This window comes from Monodelphis domestica, chromosome X, assembly GCF_027887165.1.
Source record: "Monodelphis domestica isolate mMonDom1 chromosome X, mMonDom1.pri, whole genome shotgun sequence".
Classification (NCBI taxonomy): domain Eukaryota; kingdom Metazoa; phylum Chordata; class Mammalia; order Didelphimorphia; family Didelphidae; genus Monodelphis; species Monodelphis domestica.
In genome coordinates this window covers 29,253,468-29,272,429 of record NC_077235.1, presented here as the reverse complement: position 1 = coordinate 29,272,429, position 18,962 = coordinate 29,253,468, and the positions used below count along the sequence as shown (strand labels likewise).

The 18,962-nt window shown below is 44.7% G+C and overlaps 6 non-coding genes across 6 annotated transcripts; all 6 read left to right on the top strand.

Annotated features, from left to right (window-relative positions):
- The first annotated feature begins 496 nt into the window (after positions 1–496).
- Positions 497–555, top strand: MIR7398G (microRNA mir-7398g). The gene has a single exon (NR_127722.1). It is a non-coding gene; the product is annotated as a microRNA mir-7398g (primary transcript).
- A 3,942-nt stretch (positions 556–4,497) lies between these two features.
- MIR7398H (microRNA mir-7398h) lies at positions 4,498–4,556 on the top strand. The gene has a single exon (NR_127723.1). It is a non-coding gene; the product is annotated as a microRNA mir-7398h (primary transcript).
- Positions 4,557–7,103: 2,547 nt separating this feature from the next.
- Positions 7,104–7,163, top strand: MIR7398T (microRNA mir-7398t). Its single transcript, NR_127724.1, has one exon. It is a non-coding gene; the product is annotated as a microRNA mir-7398t (primary transcript).
- Positions 7,164–8,331: 1,168 nt separating this feature from the next.
- MIR7398X (microRNA mir-7398x) lies at positions 8,332–8,391 on the top strand. The gene has a single exon (NR_163022.1). It is a non-coding gene; the product is annotated as a microRNA mir-7398x (primary transcript).
- A 3,100-nt stretch (positions 8,392–11,491) lies between these two features.
- MIR7398Y (microRNA mir-7398y) lies at positions 11,492–11,550 on the top strand. The gene has a single exon (NR_163023.1). It is a non-coding gene; the product is annotated as a microRNA mir-7398y (primary transcript).
- Positions 11,551–14,510: 2,960 nt separating this feature from the next.
- MIR7398I (microRNA mir-7398i) lies at positions 14,511–14,573 on the top strand. Its single transcript, NR_127725.1, has one exon. It is a non-coding gene; the product is annotated as a microRNA mir-7398i (primary transcript).
- The last annotated feature ends 4,389 nt before the right edge of the window (positions 14,574–18,962 follow it).

Sequence of the window (18,962 nt, the reverse complement as noted above, 5' to 3'; positions counted from 1 at the left end):
CCTCTCCCTCTCCTTCTCCCTCTCTCCCGCTCCCCCCCTCCGTGGCTGTTACAAGCTTTGAGAGTCAACTGGGCCATGGTTATGTTGAGGCAGTGAGTGAAGCCAGATTATCCTGCCCAATAACATCTGACTTTGAAGGACCCCTAGAATATAGAGCATCCAAGATAGGAGGGAATGTAGGATATAGAATGTTAGAGCTAGAAGGGGCCCTTAACGTTGGGGATGTCAATGTCTAAAGGGACATGACACTGAACACAGTGTGTCAAAGGCTAGTGGGAATGATCTTAGAACATGGAACTTGGGTAAGTCACAAGTTTATGTCTGGAGGAACCCTGGTGTTAAATTGGAGTGGCACGTCCAAAGACAAGAGGCACTGGACATCAAATCCCTGGCTACCCTTTGTCTGTAGATAGCCTCTCTTTTCCCATGCCTGGTTTTAGGTTTCTTTTGCCCTTCTGTTTCCCTCCTCAGGCACTTTGCTCTCCAGGTGCTTGGCAGTGTAGAGGGTGGTGAAGATGCTGTACCCCCTCAAGTATCTCACCCTTCTCTGCCTGTCTGCATCTAGGGCTCTTCTTCGACCCGAGCCTGAGGAGGGAGCAGAGATCCAAATCCATTGGCACACCCGTAACCTGCACACCTTGTAATCTTGCCCCCTAGAACTTTGGAACAGAAGATTTTGGAGTGAGAAGAGGCCTTGAAAACAGCAGTCAACTGGGGGAGTTCTCATAAAAGAAATCATTGGTGACCGGGAAGGCTTTGGGACATTGAACAGTAGAATGCAGAGTCCCAGCTGGGAAGAAATGATCCCGGAACATAGAAGATGAGTGATCAAGCCTGAAGGAGAGTCATTGCAACGTAGAATTCAGTTTCTGTGCCGGGAGAATAAAAAGGTAGAGCATGTAAAACTGATTGCAGTTTTGAATAATTTCTACTGAATGGCAGAAATAAAATATCACAGCTGAGAATGCAGGCCTATAGAATAAAGCACTGTGTTAGATGCAGAGGGAATGATGGTTTACTATAGAACTCATTGTGGAGATCTTCAGTTATGAGACCTGTAGCCCTGAAGGACCCTGGGCACTACACCTCAGTAGACTGCTTTAGGCAATGAGCAAGGATTTTCCCTAGGATGCCCTCCTCTTCTTGGGTTCCCTGGGGCTATGCAGCAGTAGTAGGTTACCCTGCCACTCACAACGCTATGTTTTAAGGAAGAATTTCCCAGCCTATCAACAGACTTCATTTTTCCACCTGAACTCTCTTCATCTCTGCAGTTTCTCCTCCAGGTGCCCCCGTGTGTGGAGGAGAGTGAGGGTACTGTACACTATCTGGTAACCCTTCCATACTCTCACATTGGAGCATCTTGGACTCCTCTCCTGGACCCAACCTGAGGAGGGATCCTGGGCCTGGACACTGGACTCCGGACACCCAGACACTTCAGCCTGCACCCCTGCCACATGGCCGTAAGTTACCATCTTTGAGAGTTACTGTCTTACGGTCACACAGTATATGTCAAAGGCAGGATATTAAGCTATGCCAGTGGGACCCCAGGGCCAAGTCTCTTTCCTACTGGGCTGTATGTGGTTGTTTGTCCTCTGTTTTCAAAGAGGACCAATGGCATCACAGGGTGATGTCTTGACTTGTACATGAATTGGATTTAAGTGAGGCACAGTAGCACAGAGTCATCAGCCTCATTCTTCCAGAGTAATCAAAGTCCAGTGGCAGGACATCGATGTCTGACCAAGGTCTAAGTGGCTACTTCAGTCACCATCATGGCCATTGGAAAAAATTGTTCTCATTCCATTGGGAGGGGACATCTTCACATGTTTGGGGTAGAGATCCCCTTAACTTAGCCTGCCAATTACCCTCATCTGGATTAGTTGATCAGTTGAGATGGTCTTACTGAGTTGTGGCTGCTATGCATGCTAGAGCTTCTTGGCTCCATAGGTCAGAGTTAGGCAAGAGGTGGTCGCCAGAGGTAAATGAGCATCCCTGAAAAAGATGGGCAAAACCTCACAACAGAGGTTCTAGTTTTCCCTGAATACCTCATACATCCCAATTAATTGGTACCTCATTCTGGAAAGGTTCAAACATAGAACATTGGAATAGGAAATTCCCTTGAAATACAGCTAGTAAGCAAGGAGCCCAAGATTGCTTAATGTTAAATCTGAGAGGGCCTTGGAATAGGGAAAGTGGGAGTCTTGAGTGGATATGAGTACAGAAGAGAGATGAAGAGCCAGAAAGTCCTAAAATAAGGCAAGTCATTGCTGCAAGGGAGGTGCTTTATGCTATGGAGCAGAGAATCTTAGAGCTGAAAGAATATCATAGTCAGGAGTAAGGGCCCTTAGAACCAAAGAACAGAGGGCTGGAGGTGGGAGGGACTTTAGAACATAGAACACAATGACCCAGTGCCTGAGCTAGGAGTGAGGGACCTCAGAGAACCCAGCCCAGAGGACCGTTAGGCATCAAACTCAGAGTCTAGAAGAAGGAGATCTAGAACATGGAGCTTTGGCTTTTAGAGCAGACTGTTTAAAGGGGTTCTTAGACAAGGCCTACTGGGGGTCACAAGACAGGATCTATATCTTTCCTCTAATACTCTGTCTGAGTCTTGAGCCTCATTTTCTAGTTCCTTAGCTAATTAGGTTGTCCCTCTCCCATGGCTTCTCTATGATTTTCCCTGTGAGCCTTTGACATTCTTCTTATTCTCTCACGTCCAGATACCCAGCAGTGTAAAGGCCAAGAAGATGTTAAATGGATCATCTCTCCCAATCTGACTTCTAGGATTGTGCTACTGCTCCATGCTTTAGTATGGAGTGCTGGCCCCAGAATCGAATGTGGACCTCAGAACTCAACCCACCTGAACTTGCCTTGGGATGGATCAGGGATCTCAGAATGTGGCCTACCTGACCTTTGGCTCTTAGGAACTTTGAGAACTTACTGGACAACTGAGAGATTAAGTGATTAGCCCAAGGTCGCACTGTGACTTCCTATGTAGTCTTTCTGAGAAGCTCTTGAAGACAGGTTTACCTGAAGAAACATTTGCAAATAAAACTGCAGGCTTTTAGAATACACTGTCTGAGACAGGAATGGACTTACTACATACAGTTTTAGAGCTGAAAGTGCCCTTTATTCATGGAATGTCAGCTTCTCAAAATATATAACAGCAGAAAACAAGTATAGCAGCAGCTAGAGGGGGACAGATTCCAGAACATGAACTTGGGTTTTGTAGCAAGAACAGATCTTAAGGAGCTCTGGAACTAGATTGGAGCAGAGTGTATGGTCATCTGTGATAGGCCTTTGAGATTCACTGTGGAAGGTGGGGGAGGTGGGCATGGCTCTAGTTGTGCAGAATCAGAACTAGGGCTGTACACCCTGGCCACCCTCTGGAGCTGGCCTCTTTTGTCCCATTCTGGTCTGCTCTTCCATTTTCTCACTCAGGCACTTTGTTCTCCAGGTGCCTGGCAGTGTAGAGGTGGTACCCCCTTCAAGTATATCACCCTGCTCTGGCTGTCGGCATCTAGGCTTCTCTTTGATCCCAGCCTGAGGAGGAGCAGGAACCCTAGGCCTTAGCACACCTGTAACCTGCACACTTCTCTTGCCCTTTGGCTAGAAGTGATAATTATAAAGAAGGACTTGGTCACTTTGAGGCTTCTAGTGGCTGTCAGAGCTAGACCAAAAGGGACCGACTCAGAGTTTGAATCTATGTACTAGGCTGTGCTGGCTCGAGAACATGATTTTGGTGGTACAAAAAGTGTGAGAGTGAGACAGGAACTTAGAAAAGAGAAGGCTAGAACCAGAGAGGACCCTAAAATGAGTAGTCATTCAGTCAAAAGGGCTTGGAACATAGAAGACAAGTGGCAGAGATGGGCAAAAGGGGTTTCAAAGAAAGTGGGAAGGGCCAGAGGGGAGTGGTAGAGAACTTAGAACACAAAAAGCAGAGAGAGAGGAGAATGTGCAACCAAAAAGCTGGTAGGGACCTAAGAAGTAGAAACTCAGACCATCCCGGTGAGAAAAAGCACAGCACAGCACACACAGCATCCCACCCTAAAATAATAAGCTTGGAGTGCAGACTACAATGTCTGAGCTGGAAGGTGGGAAACCTCGAGCATGGACCCTGGATCGTCATAGCGAGAACTGTAGAAATGAGTGCTAGAGCTGAGAGAGCATGTTTTGAGAACCTTAGGATGGACAGTGTTGGAATGGCAAACCCAGTATCAAACTCCAGAGTGAGCAACCATCTTCAAACATGCAAATTTAGGGAAATAGAACATGCATGTCAGAAGCCATTCAAAAACTAGAGCCAAGTCAATAGTATGGAAGAGAGACAAGTGTCTTCTGTGGGAGGCCCTGGTGCTCCCTGGGGACCAGAAGCGGTATAGCAGCAGCAGCAGGCCACCCTATCACTAACAAGTCTGTTTGGAGGGATGGTTACATGTCTCATCAACAGACTTAGGTTTTCCACTTGAACTTCACATTTCCTCCATCCTCCAGATGACCCACTGTGTGAAAAGGGGTGAGGGTACTGTGCACTATTGGGTAACCCTCCCTTCTTTCACAGTGGAGCACCTAGGACTCTTCTCCTGGACCCAGCCTGAGGAGGGACCCTGACCTGAGTACACCTGGACCCTGCAATGCCCCCGCCACGTAGCTGTAAGTTGTGGTCATTAAGGCTAAGTGACTTTAGATCGTCACACAGTATGTGTCAAAGGCAACATTACTATCCACTGTGTTGTATGCTACCGCCTTCAATGTCACAGGATGTAGTGTCAAAACCAGGTAGAATCCTTAATGTCTGAGGTAGGAGGGCCTTTGAGTAGAGAAGATGAGAGGTTCATGGGATGGAAGAATACAGACTGGCTGCCCTAGCTGAGAAGACATTGTCACAGCTGAGGTGCCCTTAGACTCGAAAACAGAGTGTTAGACCCCAAAAGGGATGATAGGCCGTTGGATGTCCCTTTAGGGAACGAGGGATCTGAGAATCATAGGACACGGTGCTAGAGGTGGGAGAGACTTTAGAACACAAGACATGAGAGTATCTGAGCCAAAAGCAAGAGGCCATGGGAGACACAGCATAAAAGATCAGAGCCAGAAAGACCGGATGGCATAAAACTCAGAATGTCAGAGGATGACATTCTGGGGTAAAGCTTTCTCAGGTTGTATTTCTCTGATCAGCCATAATCAGACACACCGTACACAGACCCTGACATCAAGAAGTCTTTCTGGTCCTCTTCAAGTACGAAAGACAATGACCAACTGAGGAGGAACCCTAGACCACAGAAAATGGGTCTGTGAAAAGAACATATCTGAAGGCACCTGGGAGCTAGATGTGAACAGGAAGTCTGCGTTAGGGGCCAAGGAGTTTCTTCTTTTGGTGACCCTGGGTTATGTAGTAGCAGCGCTAGACCACCTCACTACTTGTTGGCAACTGTGGAGGCAAGATTTCCTGCCTTGCCACCAGCCTGGACTTTCTGCTCTAGACTTTTTCTATTGGAGAAGGGGATGAGAATACCCTGAGCTGCCATTTAACTCTCTCTCCTCTCACATGAAAGAGTTCATTTGGAACTCTTGTACTGGATCTCACCTGAGGAAGGGTCCTGGGTCTGAGCACAATCACCAGGATATTGTTACATTGCAGCCCTACTGATATTTATAATTTGTGAGAGTTGCTTAGACCACCGACAGCTTAAGTGACTGTCCAGTATCAAAGGCAGGTAGTATAACTGTGTCCACAGGACCGCATTCAAGGAGCAACACAATACGGAATGTCAGAACTGGCAAGAGCCTTGGAAGAAAAAAATGAGAGTCTTAGAAGATGTGGGAACACAGAATAGAGAGTGTCAGTCTTAGAATGGACCATTGAACTTAGGACAAGGAAGGTCCTTGACAAGAGGGAGGTGTCAAACATGCTCCTATATACAGCCCAAGCCAGATTAACATGTAATTGGGAAATACTTAACTAAATACAAAACAATAGGACATAGATAATGGTAATATGTGGTTTTCTAAGTCAGTATGAGCTCACAGAGATCCCCAGGTATTGTTTTGTGGTCCTGGTTTCTATTTGATTTTAGTTGGTCATTGTCCTTCATACTTAAAGAGGACCAGAATGACATTTTGATGTCAGTATCCGTGTACGGTGTAAGACCAGAGCAATACGAGCTCAGAAGGCTCTATGCCAGGTCAGGCACAAAATAGCCCATATGAACGTTTAGGATGGAGATGTCTTTGGAGCTACTGCAGTTCTGCTTTACTCATGGAGAGCAGTGCCTTCTTCATTTGGGTTTGACATCACAGCCTTAGATGGTAAAGCCAAGTATAAAGCCCAAAGGAGTGATAGAAGGTAGACAGAGTGTCGCTGCTGTAAGTAAGGGACCTCTTAAGAACACTGAGTGTTGGAGGCAAGAAGGATTTTAGAACATCTACCAGGGAATACTTGAGGCGTGAGTAAGAGGCCTTGGAAAATATAAAACTCACAGCCAGAAGAACCTTAGGCCATAAAACTCAGAATTTCAGGGCCAGAGAGAGGAGAGATTAGGGTTATAGAAGCTTGGGGTGATTGGAATGACATGTATGACTGACCGAAGTGGGTCTAGATTGGTGGGGAGAGAAGGGGAAATGAGTCCACGTGGGTGGCAAGGGTTTTTTGAAGGCAGGGCTGAGCCTCAGAAGTTATCTCAGGCCATGCAGCAGAGACAGCACTTTTCCTTCAGTGTACAAGTTGGGAACAGGCCATACAGTCTCTCAGATAAATTCTCAGCTTCTCATAGTTGGGCACCTAAGATGCTGCTACTGAATATCGCCTCACAAGGGAGCAACAACCAAGGAACCCTGCCTTAACTGAACACCAACTGGACTCCCTGGAAACGACAGGGTTCAAGAGCAGAGAGGACAGCCGATGAACCCTTGATCACACCCAATTGACTGTGTTTCTCTGAAGCATGACCTACATGCAATTTTTCTATCCTCCTGGGTATAGTGTCTCTCCAAAGATACGGGAGTCAGTCTTGGAATGCCTTTCCATTTTCTGATGGGTCAAAGTATCAATGTCTAGAAAAAGGCTATTCTCTCTTTTGTTGGCTCCTAGCTTTGACCTCCAGGTGCACAATAGTGTAGAGGTGGCTAAGATGCTGTGATCTGTCTCAGGTAATTTATCCACCTCTCACAATTGAGTATCTAGGACTCCCCACAGAGGAGATGCTGAGCACCACTGTCCTAATGGCGGCAGCATACCTTCTACTCACTCCCTAGATTTGGCTGATAGAAGGTTCAAAAGTTAACTGGCCCATCAAGATGTTAGCCTGGTCAACAGATGGCTGTCTGAGGTGGAGCCTGAAGTCAGTGCCAAAGGGGGGAGGAAGAATCATTAATAAAGTACCAACTATATGACAAGAAGCTCAAAGATCACTTTAAATAAAATTAAATAAAAGATGCTTGCTCCTTCAAAGGAAAGTCATGGCAAATCTGGACAGAGACATCACCCTGCCAATAAAGCTATGGTTTTCCCAGTAGCAATGTATGGCTGTGAAAGTCAGACTACAGGGAACACTGAGCACCACAGAACCAATTCTTTCAGATTCTGGCGCTGGTGATGATTTTGGAGAGTTCCTTGGATCGCGGGGAGATCAGATCCGTCAATACATAAAGAAATTAACTCTGCCTGTTCATTGGTAGGACAAATGCTGAAGCTGCAGCTTCAATACTCTGGCCACATGCGAATGAGAAGACAAGACCCATTGGAAAAGACTGATGCTGGGAAAGATCAAAAGTCTGAAGAAGCAGAAGGGGACAGAAGAGGATGAGAAGGACGACTGGATAGTGTGGTGAAAACAACAAATGAGATTTGGACAGACATCAGGAGACAGTGGAGGACAGAAGGGGGTCACGAAGAGTGAGACGTGTCTGAACCACAACAAAGTGTGTCAGGTACCATTTTAATCACTTTGCAAAGGTTATCTCATTTGACCATTTCCACTAAAGCATATTGTCTCCAAGATAGGAGGAATGAACTTTGAACACAGAATGATAGCATGGAAGGGGGTCCATTACTGGTACACTCATAGTTGCCAAAAAGATATACGAACATAAGAGAGAAAGAAATGCTAGAATATGGAACTTGGGCTTGTGGCAAATGCATGTCCAAAGGAATCCTGGAGCTACATGTGAGGGGGGGAGTTATCTGAGTCAGAGTCGGGAATCTTCTTTGGGAAGCCATTGATGCTTGTGGTGGGACGCCCAGCTGTGTAGAAGAAGCACCACGGTCACTATACAACTGGTTACCTTCTGTCTAGAGATATAGGTTTCTCAAGCTCTCTGATTTCCTCCCTAGGTGCCTGGCAGTGTAGAGGGTGGTGAGGATGCTGTGCCCTCTCAAGTATCTCACCCTCTCTGGCTGTCTGCATCTAGGGCTCTTCTTTGACCCCAGCCTGAGGAGAGGACAAAATCCCTAGGCCTTAGCACACCTGGATCCTGTATACTTCCCTTCTCCCCTGGCTATAAGCAATATTTGCAGAGAGTTCCCCAGGTGACTTGGAGATGAAAAGTGGCTTTCCCATTCATACAATTACCAAGTTTCAGTGATGGGGCTTAAAAATGGTAGAAGACAGGTTCTCAACTGAAAAGAAAGGATCTTAGAGCATAGAAAAGGGACAGGGGCTGAGAGGAAAGATTTAGAACAAAGAGTGGAAGAGATGGGATGTAGCAAACTTAGAACATAAAAAATAGTCAAAATTACTCAGGATAGATATTAGCCCAAAGAACACGGAAACCAGAGTACCAAAGAAACTTGGAGTGTGCCACCCAGAGTGTCATAGCAAAGTGCGGACCAGGTGGCTCAGTGGATAAAGAGCCAGGCCTAGAGATGAGAGGTCCTGCATTCAAATCTAGCCTCAGACACTTCCTGACTATGTGACCCTGAGCAAGTCATTTCTCCCACATTGCCCAGCCCTTACTGCTCTTCTGCCCTGGAACCAATACACAGTAGTGATTCTAAGGTGGAAGGTGAGGGTTAAAAAAAAAGAAGCAACCTGGAAGGGACTTTAGAACAAGGAACCCAGAGTAATTAGAATCCAGAGGGAGCTCAGATCATAGAACGCATTATGTCAGAGCCTAAAGGAGAAGCCTAGAAGAATACAGAATCTGACCTAGGGGGCATAAGAACTTATATCATGCAGCACAGATAGTCAGAGTTAGCAGAGTGGAAACAAATGTTACGGCTCAGAATGCTGGCCCTTCAAACTTAGAGCAAGTGCTAGGAGTAGGTGGAAAAGTAGGACCCTAGAAGATAGCACAAGGAGTGTCTGATCTGCCAAGGGGGGGCCTGGGAACAACGTACCTGAAATGTCAGAGCCAGAAGGAACATTAGAAGATGTTAGAAGATAGGAAGCAGCCAGGAAGGAGGTCTGAGCATGGAATTCTGCAGAAGTCATTGCAAAGAAGAATCCTAGACCATGGAACACAGGGAAGGCCCAAGCACAGGTCTGAAAGAATCATGGACAGATTTTGTGGGGAGCCCAGGACAGAGGTCAAAGCTCTTCCCTGGGACATGCTTGTCCTCTCTGGAGCCATCAGGCTGTGAAGAAGCAGCAGCAGCAGTTCTCACCACTGAGAACACTGTTTGGAGAGAAGATTTCCTGTCTCACCACTTGATTTGTTTTCAGCCTGAAATCCCTTGGTCTCCTCCAGGTGCCCCACTGTGTAGAGGAGAGTGAGGGTACCACGCACTATCGGGTAACCTTTCCTACTCTCACAGTGGAGCATCTTGGACTCCTCTCCTGGATCCAGCCTGAGGAAGGACTCTGAGCTCGAGCTCCCTTGGACACTGTAGCCAGCACCCCCAGGCCACATTGTTGTAAGTTACCATCTTTGAGAGTTACCTGGGGCCACTGAAGAGGCTGAGTGACTTCCTGTGGTTCACACAGTATGTGTCAAGTGACCCCAGCTAGTGGGAGCTCAAGGCCAAGTGTCCCTCTGCTGTGCTGTGTGGTGCCTTAAACAAGGGCCTCTGAAATGTAGAATGTCTGAGGTGGAAGGGCCTTGGAATCCTGAGCACCCTGGGCAGAAGGAGCCTAGCACATTGAATGTCACATCCGGTAAGGCCTTGGAGTAAAGAAGGGAGACTCTGAGGGCATGTGAGAAGACAGACTAGAGACTTGGTGCATGAAGAGCAGGTCAGTGCTGGGAGGGAGGGAGATGGGGAAGTGCCTTATGCTATTGAGCAGAAATGGTAGAACTGAGAGTATCAGAACTGGAAGTGAGGGCCCTTAGAACCAGAGACATGGAGCTAGGAGGGAACAATGCTTGAACATACAACCTAATATCAGACTCTGTTGGGAGAACATGGAATCTAGGCAAGTCACAAGTTCCAGGAACTAAATCTGAGTAGGGAGTGAATCAGGATAGTCCAGGACAGGGAGAGGATGGGGCAGGACCCTCATCCTCTTTCATCTCTTTAGACCATGGCATGATAAAATGGGATCACCCTATCACTGAAAATCCTCTTTTTTGAGCCAGGATTATCCGTCTCATCATGCCATAAGATACAGGCTTTCATCCCAAACTCTGTTCCCTCATCCCTTTCATCTTTCATATGTCCAGCCATGTGGAGGGAAGTGAAGATAATGTACTTTGTTGGCTGACCTTCCCTTCTTTTATAGTGGAACATCTAGGGATCTTCTGCTGAAGCCAGCCTGAGGCCAGAGCACACTTGGATACTCGGGACATGATAGTCATTGAGAGCCTCCAAGACCACTGAGAGGTCATGACACCCTATGGTCAAAGGAGGATGGAAAAATCTCAGTCAGTGAGACCCTTTAGCCTCTGTGTCGTGTGCTCCCTTGGACAAGGAACTGTATGACATGGAGCTCAAGACACAATTAGAAAGGCCTTTGCCTTGGAATATAGTTTCACTGAAGGCTGAAGGAACCTTAGAGCATTTCATGTCAGGACTGGGAAGGTCTTGGAAGATAGAAAACAAGAGTCTGAGAGGATGTAAAAACAGAGTCGATAGGAGCTTTAGAATATCGAACATGGAAGAGCCATGCTGGAAGGGGAATGAGGCAGAAAGCACTAAAAACTCAAAGGAATAGAGAGAATGGAGTGTGTCGTAACTGAGAGTGGAGAACCTGGGAATCATGGAATGCACAACATTTCCTCTCACAGAGTGGGAGGGATTTTAGAACATAAAAGATTATCATAGAATGATGGAATCTGAAGGCGAAGAGGGCAGAAATCTGGAGAATGAAGGTTGGATCTGTTACATGCCAATGTTGCAAAAAACTTTGAGTGAAGGGGGCAAGCAAGGCTCTTCCCTGGGAGGCTCGGATCCTTTTTGTTGCCCCCAGGCTGTGTGTGGCAGCAGGAGCACCAGGTGACTACCCCACCCCAGTGGCAACCTTCCATTTGGTGGCAAGAAGACAATGTACCCAGTGACTCTGAAATTTTCTCCTTGAATTCTCAGGTCCTTCATCCCTACAATTTCCTCCTCCAGATGCCCCACTGTGTAGAGGGGGATGAGGATGCCGTGCAATGCTGGGTAACCTTCCCTTCTCTCACAGTGGAGCATTTTGGACCCTTCTACTGGACCCAGCCTGAAGGATGGAGCCTGGGCCTTAGCATGCTTGGAACCCTTGCTACATCACTGTAAGTTCTGATCTTTGGGAGCTGCCTGGGCCAATGAGAACGTAAGTGACTTCTTACTGTTTCACATGTGTACCAAAGGCAGGACTTCAAGCCATGTCAGTGAGACCCCAAGGCCAAGGTTCTACTGTTGTGCTGTTTGCTAGCTTAGAAAAAGAAATTTATAGCAAAAAAAGTCAGAAATGGAAGCGCCCTGAAAATAGAGTATCATGGGTAGAAAGAACCTTAAAATACTTCCTGTCAGAGCTGGTAGGGCCTTGAAATAGAAAATGTGAGAGTCTGAGGACATTTAAGAACTCATAATAGAATATCAGAGCCAGAAGGAACTCTAGGACATAATACAGGCAGTCTGTAGGGAGAGGGATCCTAGAACCCAAAGTTTGGGATTTTAAGCAAGCACATACTTGAAGCAGCCTTAGGTTAGAGCTGGGTGGGAAATCTTGGGCAGGGACCAAGGGCTTTCCTTGGGAATCTGTTAATGGCTTCAGCCTGCACTGCAGCAGCAGCACTAGAAGCTTCTTACTACTGATCACTGTCCATTTGAAAGCAGCATTTCTGATCCCATCACTGGCTTTGGCTTTCCCCTGGTCACCCCTTTTATTTTCCCCTTGTTCTATGGTTTCTTGGTGCTCAGTGATAAAGAGGGATGAGGAAGATGAATTTTCAGCAGCACATCTCTTTGCCTCTCCTATTAGAGAATCTAGCCCTTTTCTACTGTGTTCTGCATCCAGAGGGAGTGGTGACCCTTGTCTGGTCATACCACCCCCTCACATACTGCTCCTACTCAGTCCTGGGACCTGAAGAGATGAAATGACTAGCAGTCAGTTGCATGGCTGCCAACTATGTGTGTGTCTGAAGCATGACTCAAGCCAGGTTTTCCTATCCACTTAGGCATACTGTCTCTTGGAAGGAGCATTAGAACATGACATTAGGCCCTTAAAATGTCTAAGACAGGAGGGAATTTTGAACACAATGCTACAGCTAATTGGATTCTTTAATCTTGGGTTGTCTTTGAAGGAAAATGAGAATATAGAACATAGAATGTGAACTTCTGGAGGGAGGAATGGATGCTAGAATATGGGAATTCTAGCAGCTGCGTGTCTTAGGGAACCCTGGAGCTGGATCTGAGGTAAGTGTCTGGGTTGAGGTCAAGGACCTTCCTTGGGAAGTTGGTGCTCATTGAGGTGCAGGATGGCAGCCTCTAGCTGTGCAGAATCAGTACAGGATCACTGCACCCTTGGCCACTCTCTGTCTGGAAATAGCCTCTCTTCTCCCATTCCTAGGCCTTCTGTTTCTTTCCTCGGGCACTCTTCTCTCCAGATGCCTGGCAGTGTAGAGGTTGGTGAAGTTGCTGTCTTCTATCAGGTAATTCACCCTTCTCTCACTAACTGGCATCTAGGGCTGTTCTTCGACCCGAGGAAGGAGCAGGAACACTAAGCCTTAGCACATCTGTACCATGCTCACCTTGGAGCGTCAGTTACAAGGAATGGCCTAGATCACTCAGAGGTCGGAATTTGCCATTCAGTTAAGTGTTAGCAAGAGGACTTAAATAAAGTAAGGTCCAGCTGCCTCCAGGTTTGGGTCTCTGTGTACCAGAGCAGGCTCTGATGGCTTGAGAACAGAACTCTGGTAGGACAAAAAAGCTAAATGAGATTGATAGGGCCTGAGGAATGAGAAGGTCAGAGCCAGACGTGACCCTAGGAAAAGGAATCGTTGAGTTGGAGGGGTTTGGAGTACAGAAAGATGGTAGCATGTAAGTAGAACACAGGGAGTCTAGTGGAGAAACAAGGACCTTAGAGCATAGACTGCAAATGGTAGCACTTCAAGGAGAAACATCGTAATATAGAAAACCATTTCTGAGCTGGAAGTGTAAAATATACTTCACAGCTAGAAAAGGAGAAATCAGCATCACAGCTATCACAAGTAGAAATTAGCAAGAAGGGTAAACTGAGGCAGTTGTTCACACAAGACAATATTTATTATCAGGGGCATGTTAATAAATGAGTCAATGGCTTGCCTCCATTTATGCCCAAGATTGAGCAAAAGGACAATTCCCCTTTTTGTAAGATTTGGAGAGTACAGAATAAAGAACAGCAGATGGCATCATGAGTTTGAGGACAACATGAAGGATTACAGAATTGAGGCATAGGAAACAATTCATGGTTGGAAGTTGGCCAAGAGCCAAAGTTCCCCAAGAATGGGAGCCAAAGAAAGGCGCAAGAGTCCCTGCCATGAGGAATGCCCCGCCTAATAGGGGAAACAACTTGCAAACCACTATGTCCAACCAAGCTAAATTATAAATAAATACATATACATAAATATTACAACTAGGAGAAATTGGAAATAATCGATAGAGAGAATGGATGAGCAGTTAAGGAATTCCTGAGCATGAGCTGGGACAGCTCAGAATGCAGGCTCTTCAAACATAGACCAGAGAATGCCAGAGGGAGGTAGGAAAGTGGGACTCCAGAAGATTGCACCCAGAGTGATGCTTGGGAACGATGTACCTGGAATGTCAAAGATAGAGGTAATACTAGAAGATGGACCACAGGAAGCAGCCAGGGAGGAGGTTTGAGCATAGAATTCTGCAGAAGTCATTGGAGGAAAGGATCTTAAGACATGGAACCCAGGGAAAGCCTAAGTATAGGTCTGAAAGAATCATGGACATGGACTTGGATGGGAGTCCAGGACAGAGGCCACGGTTGTTTCCTAGAACATGTTTGTCCTCTCTGGAGCCATCAGGCTGTGCCAGAAGCAGCAGGATGTCCTTTCACCACTGTGAACCCTCTGTTTGGAGATAAGATTTCCTGTCTCATCACCTGATCTGTTTTCAGCCTGAAATCCCTTGGTCTCTGCAGTTTCTCCTCCAGGTGCCCCACTGTGTAGAGGGGAGTGAGGGTACTGTGCACTATCAATCAGGTAACCTTTCCTACTCTCACAGTGGAGCATCTCGGACTCCTCTCCTGGATCCAGCCTGAGGAAGGACCCTGAGCCTGAGCACACCTGGACACTGCAGTTAGTGGTAAGTGAATGAACAAGGAACCCTAGTTAATATGTCTCTCATAAGGGAGGCTTCTAGATGACCCTGTGCTGAGATAGTAGTGGTATCCAAAGAGGTCTTCTGTATCCATATGGGTTGATTATGAATGACAGAAGGCAAAAGGAGTGTTGAGAGAATGGACTCTTCGCAAATAGCCTTTAGAGCTTGCCAGATAACAGACATCAGCCAAGATCAACTTTCTTAGGCAAGAGCTAGGTTAAGTTTTGATTGAAAGAAGGACTCTCCTAAAGCAGGGAAAGTTCTTAACCTGGGGCCTGTGAGTTGTTTAAAAATATTTTGATCATTGTGTGTCAGTATAATTGCTTTCTTTTGTAATACTTTACATTTTATTTTAAACACTTAAAATATTTTTTTTCTGAGAAGGGTCCATAAGCTTTATCAATCTGCTAATGGAATCCCTTATTATAATTTGTTATCTGTTTTTCCTTTAAAAATCTTGATGCTATTATTCTTGGTGCATACAAGTCCAGTATTGATAATGCTTCATTATCCATTGTACCTCCCCCCACACACACACACACACAACATAATCTAGTTACCCTGTTCATCCCTTCCAATTGTATCCATTTTAGCTCCAACTCTGTCAGAGATCATGACAACGACCCCTATCTTCTCTGGGTCAGTCTGCTCCAGCCCCTCACCTTCACTCTATGTTCGTTTTTACATTTTCACATTTTCAGTGTGTTTCTTGTAAACAGCATATTGCCAGGTCCTGGCTTTTTATCCTTTCTACTATTCATCTTCTTCCCAAGGATGAATTCATCCCATTTACACTCAATTTCATAGTTATTAACCATGCATTTACGTCTACTCCATTTCTCCTTATTTTCACTTATTTATTTCTCCATTTCACTTATCTCCCTTTTCCTTTCTTTTCTCTGTATACCTCCTCAGATTCCAATTTCCTTTGACCAATACCTCTCAAATTCACATCCCTTCTCAAAAATCCTCTCTTATTCTCTCCCCTTGACCTTTCCCCTTATTCTATCCACCTTTCCAAAAATCCCTTCCTTATCCCCCAGCCATGCCCTCCTACTTACTGATATGAGTTAGATTCTAGAAATCCCTCTCCTATCTTGTCCTAAGAGTCCTTCGCTTATCCTCTACATTGCCCCCCTCCCACCTCTCGATATGTACTCCCCTCTGGGTATCTTTCCCTTCCCTCTCTTTACTAATTCCCCTTTTCTCCTTTCTCTTAACCTATTCTTACTTCTCTTATTCCCTCAGTCCCCCAAGAGTACTCCCAGTCCCTCCCTTATTCCATGCCCCTTCCCTTGTGTTTTTCTGTACGTTAAGAATTTTTTTACCTTTCTAATTGTATATATTGATCTATCTTTATCACAGGTCTGATGAGAATAGGTTTCTAGTTCTACCAGCCCTCCACCCCTTCCTCCCCTTCTCCTTGGCAACTCCTCTACTCATTCCTCCTCCATATGAGATAGCCATTCCACCCTGCCTCCTCCTGATCTGTTCCACTACCATTTCAGCTCATTCCATTCCATTCACTTCAACCTCAAGTCTTCCATTCATACATGCCCTTCAATATACCCAGGCAATGATGCCATTCTCAGGGACCATAGAGAACATTTTCCCATACAGGAATCAAACAATTTGTTTGACCTCTTGGGTTGCTTATAATCAGTTTTTCACTGCCTTTGTGTGTTTCTTATATATTAAATTTTCTACTGATTTCTGTGTTTTTCTCCAGGAAACTCCTTCTCTTTGTTAAGTGTCCATTTTTTACCTTTTATAATTATGTTCATCTTTGATGGATATGTTATTCCTGGTTATAAGCCCAGTTCTTTTGCTCTTTAAAAATACTGTGTTCCATGTCCAGCATTCTTTTAATGTTGCAGCTGCTAAGTCTTGTGTTATTCTGACTACAGCTCCACAGAATTTAAATTGTTTTTTTTTCTTGTAGCTTATGGTATTTTTTCCTTAACCTAGGAGCTACAGAACTTAGCAATAATCTTCCTGTGCATTTTCATCTTTGGGTCTCTTTGAGATAGCGATCATTAGATTCTTTCAATTTCTATTTCACCTTCTGATTCTAGAATTTCTGGACAGTTTTCCTTGATGATTTCTTGGAGTATGTTGTCTAAACTCTTTTTTTTATCATAACTATCTGGGAGTCCAACTATTCTTATTCTGTTTTCTAGATCAATTGTTTTTGTAATAAAATGTTCCATGTTCTCTTCTATAATTTAATTCTTTAGATTTTGCTTTATTATTTCCCATTGTCTTAGGAAATCATTAGCTTCCCCTTGTCCAATTCTAGTTCTTAATAAATTATTTTCTTCCATTAGTTTCTGGATCTCTTTTTCTATTTGAGTTATCTTTTGTTCATAATTTTCTTGATTTTCTTACATTGCTCTTACTTTCTTTTCTAATTTTTCCTCACTCTCATTGGTTTTTAGGACTTTTTAAGCTCTTCCAAAAACTGTTTTTTGAGCTAATGGCCATTTATTGTATTTATTTTCTGGTTTTGAAGTTAGTGTTTTTACTTCACTATCCTCTGAGTTTGAGCCCAAGGTCTTCATTGTCTCCATAATAGCTATCTATAGTTGGATTCTTTCTCCTTTGCTTGCTCATTTTTATTCATTTTTATTTAAAAAATTTTTGTGGCTAGGCCAAGAAACTTAGTTATTGGCTTTTTGCCAGAGTCCTAGTCTTCCTAGTATGTTGAAATATGTTATCACAGGTTTTAGGACTTTCTTGTGTGTTTCTTTTTCTTGGGTCCTATTTAGTTATTCCAGTTTTTACAGTCCAGAGTTGATATATTCTCAGTTTCCACTCAAAACCCAATCTGTGATTGACTTTAGGTGCTCCAATCAGAGCTCACAGGCAGTTCTGCCACTGCAACTGCAAGCAGATAGGCCACCTCCCCCTGTGGTAGTAGCCAGGGACTCCACTCCACTGAGAGTGACCATGGGGCCCCAGCCCCTCAGCAACTACACTCACTTGTGTGTACTCCTTCCTCCTTGGCACCAGACAGAGTAGGTGTCCAATTCCTAGGACCTTGTTTACTAGTAGTGAGGTCTGAGGGCTTGCCCTCAAGGACCAGCACCCATAGACTCCATTGTGCCCACTCCTTCAATTCCCAGCTGTTGGCCAGTGAGGGACTCTGGAACAAAGGACCCAGCAAACACAGATGCTCCTTACCCCCCTCTCCCCACCTTGAGAATTCCAGTAGTATCTTCAGGGATGTAAGCTTTGGGGCTTAGCAAACAATGTGGGGTTGCCAATCCTTCCCACACATGTTACCTTTTCGATTATACTCTATTTGCTCTGTTCCTGCTCCCAGGGCCTAGGACTGTGGGACTGACTTCAAGGAAGTCAGAAAAACCATCCTCCCTAGTAGTCCTGAGCTGTTCAGCTTCACTGCTGACTCCTGTCTCCTACTGCCATTTTTAGCATTGACTCTGTGGAGTTAGTTTGGGTTGTTTGTGGATGGTATTAGGAGAGCAAGAAAGCTTCACTTCCTACTCTGCTATCTTCCCACAATACATCAACCCTACCATTTTCTAACCAATACTCTTCTTTCTGGGGATCATCTGAGCTTGCCAGTGGAGGAAAGTCTTATTCTCTCTCCCTTTTATTGTAGATCGTTCTTTTGTTCTGTCCTTACTTTTATTCTCTATTATTCTTTTTCTTTCCTCTCTGTTTCTGTTGCTCTAAGAGAAATAGAAAACAGTTTCTTTTCCTGACTCTTATTTTTCTCCTTTTCTTTGGTCTCTAAATGAAATAAAATCAGGTTGTCATTTCACTACTTCTCTTTCACACTTTCTATTTTTAAAATATCTCTTTATCCTTGTCTTCTGTCTACATCATCATAATTTCTCCCAGTATTTCTTACTCTCTCAACTTTGGAGAGCCATCCCATATAATATATCAAATTTTTCAAAATCAAGAAAAATATGTGCATTGTAATATATTTGGGGACCTCACAGTTCTCCAAAGGAGTGGAGCCATGCTTGCTCTTTATAATTTTGTAGGATTCATTTTTTTAGCATTTATATGGTTGTAGTCATCATTTATTATTGTTTTCTTGCCTATGCTTATTTCTTTTTATATCAGTTCATGCATATCATTCTTTGCTTCCACATTCATCATTTCTTAAAACAAAATAATATTCCATTATATTAATGTGCCACAATTTGCTTAGTATGTTAATAAATATGTATTAAATATCTGCTATGTGTCAGTGATTATGCTAAGTACTGGGGATACAGAAAAAAGACATAAGATAGCCTCTATCCTTAGGGAGCTC